Genomic DNA, 8,419 nt, shown 5'->3' on the forward strand with positions numbered 1-8,419 from the left:
TTCATAATCTGATGCCATTCGTGTATCTTGCTTATATTCTCTAAGTAAGAATGTGTAACAACCAATATTATCCAGGAAGCTAATTAAGTTCCTCTCATCTGATGTGATTCCTAGGAAATGCTGACCTTTTAAGGTTTAACAGCTGACAATTGTTTTCCTTTTTATCAAGTGCTTAAAACTAAGAACGATATAACCGTTTGACAATTAAGGTTTGATTGTGGGGAGATATTTGATTACAATACGCGCAAATAGATTTTAGAATAGACATATTATAAGACAGTCTCTCAGGAAACTGGAAACAAGACCTCAGGGGAACAAAGGACTGCCCTCTGGGAACCACGCCCCAACAAACAAAAGCAGCGACACACGCTCGCTCTTCCTCTTGTCCTCTTGCCCTCTTCACCTGCACTTTGGCACACGCTCAGCGTGCTCCTTCTCCCAGCAACGCTCTATGAAGTTCGACCAGGCGTGCCACGAAAGCTCTTTTTTCGTTTCAAGCCACACATGCGAAGCGCCACGACCTCGGCTTTTCCCTCGTTTCCAGCAACTTACTTGCTTTTTATTTTCTTTTCTTTTGTTTGTTAAAAGTTATCAGTCCGTTAAGTTACACAATTTTAATTCAAGAACGACCAAGTTCTTTTAAGCCTATCATCGAGCTAACTTACACTGCTCCCACTGATGCCCGGACCCAGCCACGTGGGCCCGCCAGCAGTAACAAAGGACGACCAAACCTCTAACCCGAGCCAGGGTTGTAAAGGCCTCCCACTGCAAGTTTCTTCAATAAGCCGACCAAGACGGACCTCGGGAGCAAATCCCTGGCAGCAGGGACGTGCACAGGCTCAAGTGCAAAACTAAAAATTAAATATATTAACACAACTCTGACTTCCTTCCAGTTTATTTTAATTCCCTCACACTCACGCAATTGTTTAATTCATAACATTTTTACTTTTCTACAAAATAATCAGTTCACACAGAGACCAAAGCCTTCTTTAGTATTCACTATGCCACAATGTGCATGTTTTCTATGCTACTAGTATATATTTATAATAAATGACATAGTTTCATTAATAATGTGTTTATTTTTCACAAGGCAATAAATCCTTTTAATTCTTTTGGTGTTATTGGAATACATAACACTATAAAACAACGATCTTCACACTAAACTGCAGCATTGGGCTGCATAATTAAAATAAATGTTATTTAAATACTTTTAGTCTTTGTTTCACAAGCAAGATGCCAAATGAGTAAAGATAAGCTTCAGCTTCACACAGCCAAGCAACTGAATTGCCTGAATACATTAATGTATTGATCAAATACATTATTATTGTTGCTATTATATTACACACACACACACACACACACACACACACACACACACACACACACACACACACACACACACACACACAAAATAACTGAGGGTAACATGGACTTAGTTTTACATTTGAGGGAAGGCTGTCTGGATTATGTAAAGATCTATCAGCATGCAGCAAACTAATAGAAGGAATAGAAAGTTATAAGATGAGAAGCATATCAAAACTATGAAGTTAGCACTTTTTCATGGAGTGGTCAATTTTGAGACTTTGGTCTATTTTGCTTCCATGTCTTTTTTTACTGTAATGCAAAGAAAACACCTTTAGATTGAGTTACAACAAGCTAATCTGCATATTTACAAAGAACATTTCAGGGGGAAATACTCTTGATGTAAGTCATTAACTGGGGAAGTTCTGTGGTGATATGCTTTAGTTATTTTGTTTATCCCATTCACCTGCACTGACTTGTCAAACGTGTGCAAATTAGCGCATTTTAACATTAGCCTGTATGGCCGTGACGTAGCCTATTGCTTTAGCTAAACATCAGCCAACTTTTTACATTAGCTCAACTCATGAGTCATGCATGTTAGCAAGTATAGGCCTGTATTTGCCTTTTGTCTTAATTAGCGGTAAACTCGAGGAAGGGAGAGAGATAACTCAACAAAGTCTCATCTTTCAACCTGATTTTTTTATTTATTTAATAGCCTAAATGTATTTGTTTGCCAAGGAAGCTGCGCGCAAACAGGAATAAATATACTGTACATTCATTTTTTTTGTTTTTTTTTTAAAAAGCACCCCCAGCACTTTCTCTTGCAGAAGAAAAAGGGCAGGTGCTGAAGCCCCTTTTTATTTCTATGTATGCACGTGCCTGCCTGGCAGAGAAAGCGACCGGCCTACGGCTTTAAGCCGTCCTAACCGAGAACGAACGGAACTCCGCCACCTTGAGAAACAAATTATTTTAAGAAATAAATTCTGGTGTTATTTAAAATATTCAAATTCTGAACACATAAATACCTAATATGTTGTCTAGGACTGAGTTCCACTTTCTTTAAGGGTTGGTGGGTGTTGCTGGACCGTTTGTGAACAGGTAACAAATATAGAGCATGAAAACTTGAACAGCTATAAAATACTTTTAAACAAGAAGTGCAAACTTGATCTTTGAAAATGGCAGATCTTCCTCATACAGGGGGAGACCAGTGTCCCAATTCCATAGTACATACAAATGGAAGCGCTTGCATCAAAGTCTACTGTTTTTGAAGTTCACAATAAATCATGCAGTTACACACATTTTGTTCTAACAGGAAATGAAATAAATGCACTTATCATGTCCCCCAATCACACTGTGGCCTTGGAACGCTACTGTCAAGGAAAAAACTAAATGTTTTTCAAAGATTAAATACTGTTTTATTGGATCTTACCTGAGCTGCCTCACCCTGGACTTGCTCTCGAGCACGGAGCCGCTCCTCGTGAGCAAGTGCTAGTTCCTCATTCTCTTTATCTTGCTGATACTGCTTATTAAACAATCCCACACTGAGACATTGTGCAAAATCCTCCACATTAACCATCTTTTCATCAGGGGGACACCAGTCAATAAGTGTTTAAACAAAATGGAGACAAAGAATCCCACTAACTAATCCACGGGCCAAGCCTGAATTTGGTACCAGTTTGTTTTTAGGGTCAATAAGTACTAAGTACTACATCTATTCGTGCTGTTGCAAGAAGGTTTGTTGTGTCTACCAACACAGTCTCAAGATCATGGAGAAGATACCATGAGACTAGCCGTTACACAAGGAGAGCTGGACAGGGCTGTAGAAGGGCATCAACCCAGCTGCAGGACCAGTATCTGCTGCTTTGTACGAGGAGGAACCGGAGGAGCACTGCCCGAGCCTTACAAAATGACCTCCAGCGGGCTGCTGTTGTGCATGTTTCTGACCAAACTGCCAGAAACAGACTCCATGAAGGCGGCATGAGGGCCCGACATCCTCTACTGGGATCTGTGGTCACACCCCGTCACCATGTAGCTCGACTGGCATTCACCTGAGAACACCAGTATTGGCAGGCCCGCGATGGTGCCGCGTTCTCCTCACAGATGAGAGCAGGTTTACACTGAGCACATGTGACAGACATGAAAGTGTCTGGAGACGCCGTGGTGAACATTATGCTGCCCGCAACATCATCCAGCTGGACTAGGTTGGCGTGGTACAGAGGAGACATATCCTTGGAGGGTCGCATAGACCTCCAAGTGCTAGCCAACGGTACCCTGACTACTGTTAGGTACCAGGATGAAATCCTCAGAGCCATTGTCAGACCTTATGCTGGTGCAGTGGGCCTGGGTTCCTCCTGGTGCAGGACAATGCCCGGCCTCTTGTGGCCAGAGTGTGTAGGCAGTTTCAGGATGATGTTCCCCAGACCTGAATCCAGTTGAGAACCTCTGGGAAGTTATGTATCAGTGCATTCGACGACACCAAGTAGTGCCACAGACTGTCCGGGAGCTCACTGAGGCCTTGATCCAGGTATGGGAGGAGATCCCCCAGGACACCATCCACGGTCTCATCAGGAGCATGCCCAGATGTTGTTGGAAGTGGATGCATGAACGTAATGTTACTCTCCTAGACGGCCATGGACGTGTACCCAAGACAGGCAAAATGTCAAATTGTGTTCATGCACAAAAATAACAACCCAGAGGGAGACAATGTCACTTATTCCTACCGGGAGAGGTAACTCCAAAGGCTAATGTCCTCTAATGCCAATTTTGGCTTTATTCCCACTCCAGGACACTCAAATTTTTTTTTCAAACCAACCCATTCGTTTCTTTGCTGAACTTCCTCCTGATTAAGGCCTAATTAACACTTTCAGCTAGTCAAATTGAAGCGAATGCGCAATTCCAAGTGTGTACTATTACTGAAAAAACACCTGTTAACTTCACTTCAAGCACACATAAACAAACGCATAACGTTTTTATTTTACCAAACTACACAGGAACATAAACTTTAAGGCAAACCTGGAAATCATAAATATTCGTAATGTCATGAGTGAATGGGTGAGTGTAAAATGTAGTTAGTATAAAAGGAAAATCTACATAAAATGTCAACAACAAAGAGAAGGTGCGTCCCCCGGGGTGATGCATGGTGATGTGGGAAACAGGGGAAATATTGGGATGTATTTTTCTATTGCTGGCTTTGGGGTCCAACTATTACTATTAAAAGCAAAAAAATAAAAGCAAGCTAACAATTAAATAAATATCTGCCCGGCTCCTGTTGCTTGCAGAGGGGCTATTATTAGCAATTTTATAATTGGCTATATTTTGCTGTCACTATCTGGCATATGAAACAATTTATTCTCTTATAGAATCATTGATACTGTTTTATTTATGCAGGAATCATGCACATTTACATATTATGTTTCACAGTCTTTTTAATATTTAGAAAAAATATACAGTATATCAGAAAAGACAGAACAGCACATATCTATGGGCTAAACGTTTTACAAAACAAAACAAAACAAAATCTACAAATCTGAACGATCAGCAGATGTTTTTACACAGGCAGGGCACACCAGGTCACAGAAGTTAAGATGAGCAGCAGCCACTGAACAGATAGGCCGAAATACAGACAGAAAGACAGACAGACATGTTTTTAGAGTCAGGAACAGACAGATTCTCAGGTATAACACCTATGTTTATTTGGATGTTATCTGTGACACAGTTGCTAATCAAGTAATCAGTTTAGGCTTTCATAGGGAGGCTACATTGCCCCTGGAAAATGCACTTTCTTGTTTAATCTGTCAAGACATAATCTGTGTACAGAAATGTTTGAAAAGTGTGTGTATGTGTGTGTGTGTGTGTCTTGAAGGTGGATTCTAACATCTTGGATAAGTCCAATGACCTGAAGCAGCAGAGAGAGCAGATTCGCAAGCTGGATGAACGATTGGATTTGGACATGCAGGTACAGTCCATGTAGTTCCGTCTGCTGTATGTTGGCAGAAATGCCACGTTACTACATGCAAAGTTGGCATCCACTAAATGGTACACATGGAACAAATGTAACCAAAGTTTGACAAGATGGTATTTCTTTTGGTGTCAGTTCAGCGCTAAACTATTTGTCTTCTAAACTGAAAAACAGGAATGAGTTCACACTTGATTGGTGACATACAGAAAATGCACAGTTTCCTGTCTGTTTTATGCTTGTATAGGAGCAGACCAGAGAGGAACAGCACTGGGCAGAAGAGATGGAGTCAGTGGAGAACCATCGTAAGGTTCTTGAGAAGAAGGTTAATTATGGTTACGACGAGGCTATGCAACCCCTTTACCTTTGTTTGTGGCTACTTTGCACAACATCAGTGACTTGACTGTGGTTGGTCTTCATTTCAGAGTTGTGTTATATTGAATCCACTAGGGGGCAGCACACACCTTTTTGTTATATTCTATTTCATACATTCATTCAGTTTTTTTTTGTTTGGTCAACTGAAGTAGTGACATTGCTTGTGTCTCAGTGTAGGATAGACTTACAGAATAACTGTATTAACAACCTCCACAGTCTCTCAGCTCCTGAAATCATCTGAAATGACTGACCTTTTTTTTGTTTTTTTTCCCTACATGTTCCCACTTTTCCAAACACCTGACCTGTTGGTTAATGTTGCATATCAGTTTCTTCAATAGTTACCTGCTTTAACGTTTTCAAACATCAACAAAAGCTTTGCAACGACTTCCTTGAACAGAGTGAGCACCAAATGCAATGGCATTTAGTTATTTTTTTCTGTCCACTACCATCAGTCCAAATCTAATCCTTTTATACAACTACAAATTGATAAGTTTGAGCCATTAAATTTAGCTGATATTTAAGTTTAGTCAGAAACACCATGTTGATTCAGTATATGAGATGAAATGTGTTTCAGACATATTCATGCTTCTTTGGTAGCATTTGTATTCTACAAACCCAATAAGCTGTGAATGTATGACTTCAGATATTGGTGCGGACCAGCACTGGTAGTTAAAAAAGAAATGGCACGCATTGTTTCCATTTGTGTCAGTCTCATTTATCCTGTTTTTTCCATGCACATTAGAGCATTGAAGTTCCACATATCAGCCAAAGCCCAATAAAACCGACTGGCTCATTAGCAAATGAAACGTTTATTTTAGGAGTGAATGTTTTCTGCGCTTCTGGCAGGCGCATTCACTGCAAATCCTTTGGCCAAGGCGAAGTTGGCAGCAAGGACACAAACAGGAAGTGGGGCATGTCTCTCCACAATGCATTCTCCGTGTCATGGTCAGTATCACTCATTGTACCTGTTTCCAATGAACTCTGCATGCTTGGCCTTCAATATTAGTATAAATTTTTTTCTCTTCTGTATAATCTATAGAGATTCAATCCAGATATCCTGTGGCAATCTGAATACAATTCAAAACCACAATTTGGGTTCACTTCTCTTTTAAAAAGTTTTTTGAGAAGCTTTACATTTTTTTTGTATCCTGTAATACCCGCCCTGATCCAATGTTTGTCAGACTTTCTTATGAAATTTTAGGGTTCACACACCCATAAAGATCTTTTTCAAATAAAGACGTCTGTTTTCCAATTCAGCTGCTCTAGTTGGACACAGCGTTGCTGATTTATGGATTCACGGAAGTGCATCTTTGTCCAATTCACTCATGTTGTTCCACTTTAAAGGGAGAATCTGCCTTAAACAATAATACTGTTAAAATTAACCTTTAACAATGCACCTATTGTTTCTACATTCATTATGTTTTGATTTTTTTGGTTGTGTTTTTTTGTAGTTCCTATTGAAAAATGCCAAAGTTTACAAGACTTAAAGAGGTGATATTATGCTCATTTTCAGGTTCAAAATCTTATTTAGAGGTTGTACCAGAACAGGTTTACATGGTTTAATTTTCAAAAAACACCATATTTTTTGTCATACATACATTGCTGCAGCTCATCTGTTCAACACCCTGTGTTGAAGGCTTCGTTTTAGCAGTGGAGTGATATATCCTGTCTCTAAATGATCTTTGTTGGGAGTTGCACATGCGCAGTTCCTAGTTAAGGACTACTAGCCGATCAGAAGCAGAGCCAGCATTATGACACCTATTTTCATTGTGATGCCACAAGAAAGGGAAGTAAAGGCCGGACTACAAACGAGCTGTTTTCAGGGAATTCAGAGCAGTGTTTTCTGTGGGAGATGGAAACTCCCTTTGGGGTGGACTAAGGGCTTTTTCACTTTGCAAACCTAGTACATGCACAAAAAAGATATATAACTCAATAAAGGAGAGGGAAAAAGCCAAAAACCATAATACCACCTCTTTAATGCATCAACATGGAGGGATAATTTTGCAGCAGAAATATGTCAAAGTCAATTGTTTACTTTAGTACTTTAGTAAAAGAAATTGTTAGCTATAATTATAATCAGTGTTTTTTTAAATTACTTTTTCAAGCACAAATGCCAAACATTCACTTGTCCCAGTCTTTCAAATGAGAAAATTTGCTGCCTTTCTCTGTTTTGTATCCTCATAAACTGAATATCTTTGGGTTTTGGACTGCTGAGGATGCCACCTTGAGTGCTGAGAAATTTTAACATACATTTGTTTAACCATTGTTTGACATTTAAAATCACTAAATAATCATTCAAAAAAAGAATCGTCAGTAATGAAAATAATCATTAGTTGCAATCCCATAATACGAAATAATTTAACTAATAATAACTTGATCATAAACTTGATTATATCTACCAATGATTCTGTTTGAAAGCGTTGCAAAAAAAGGCTGAAGTGCCATCTTGGGAGATGGCCCCAACTTAAAACTCCACATCGTTTCAATACAGTACAGTTGAAGACGTTTGAAAGCTGTCAGTGCTGCAAGCGTGAGAGAAATGTTTTGGCAGATGTGATGAGGAGAGATGAGGTGATTGTGAGTGGCTCCATGGAGAGAGGGAATGAAAAATGTGATGGATAACTTCCACCACTAGCAGAGGCAACCCCAGTGTATTTTGTGTGTGGGTGTGTGTGTTGGATGGGTCGGTGGAGAGGAGAAGAGGGGCTGTGTAGGAAGTTAAAGGAAAGGCGAAAGGCCATGATGTTAACAGCTCCAGCATTAATTCACCTAAATAGAACAGACCTT

At 39.8% G+C, this 8,419-nt stretch overlaps 1 long non-coding RNA gene across 1 annotated transcript in view; it reads left to right on the top strand.

Moving 5' to 3' along the window:
* LOC123960821 overlaps positions 1-6,748 on the top strand; it is a 16,176-nt gene extending 9,428 nt beyond the window's left edge. Inside the window, exons 2-3 of the long non-coding RNA XR_006822606.1 lie at positions 5,165-5,257; positions 5,505-6,748. This is a non-coding gene — a long non-coding RNA (uncharacterized LOC123960821). The remainder of the gene's footprint in view (positions 1-5,164; positions 5,258-5,504) is intronic.
* Positions 6,749-8,419: the final 1,671 nt, after the last annotated feature.

Source organism: Micropterus dolomieu, linkage group LG21 (assembly GCF_021292245.1).
Source record: "Micropterus dolomieu isolate WLL.071019.BEF.003 ecotype Adirondacks linkage group LG21, ASM2129224v1, whole genome shotgun sequence".
Classification (NCBI taxonomy): domain Eukaryota; kingdom Metazoa; phylum Chordata; class Actinopteri; order Centrarchiformes; family Centrarchidae; genus Micropterus; species Micropterus dolomieu.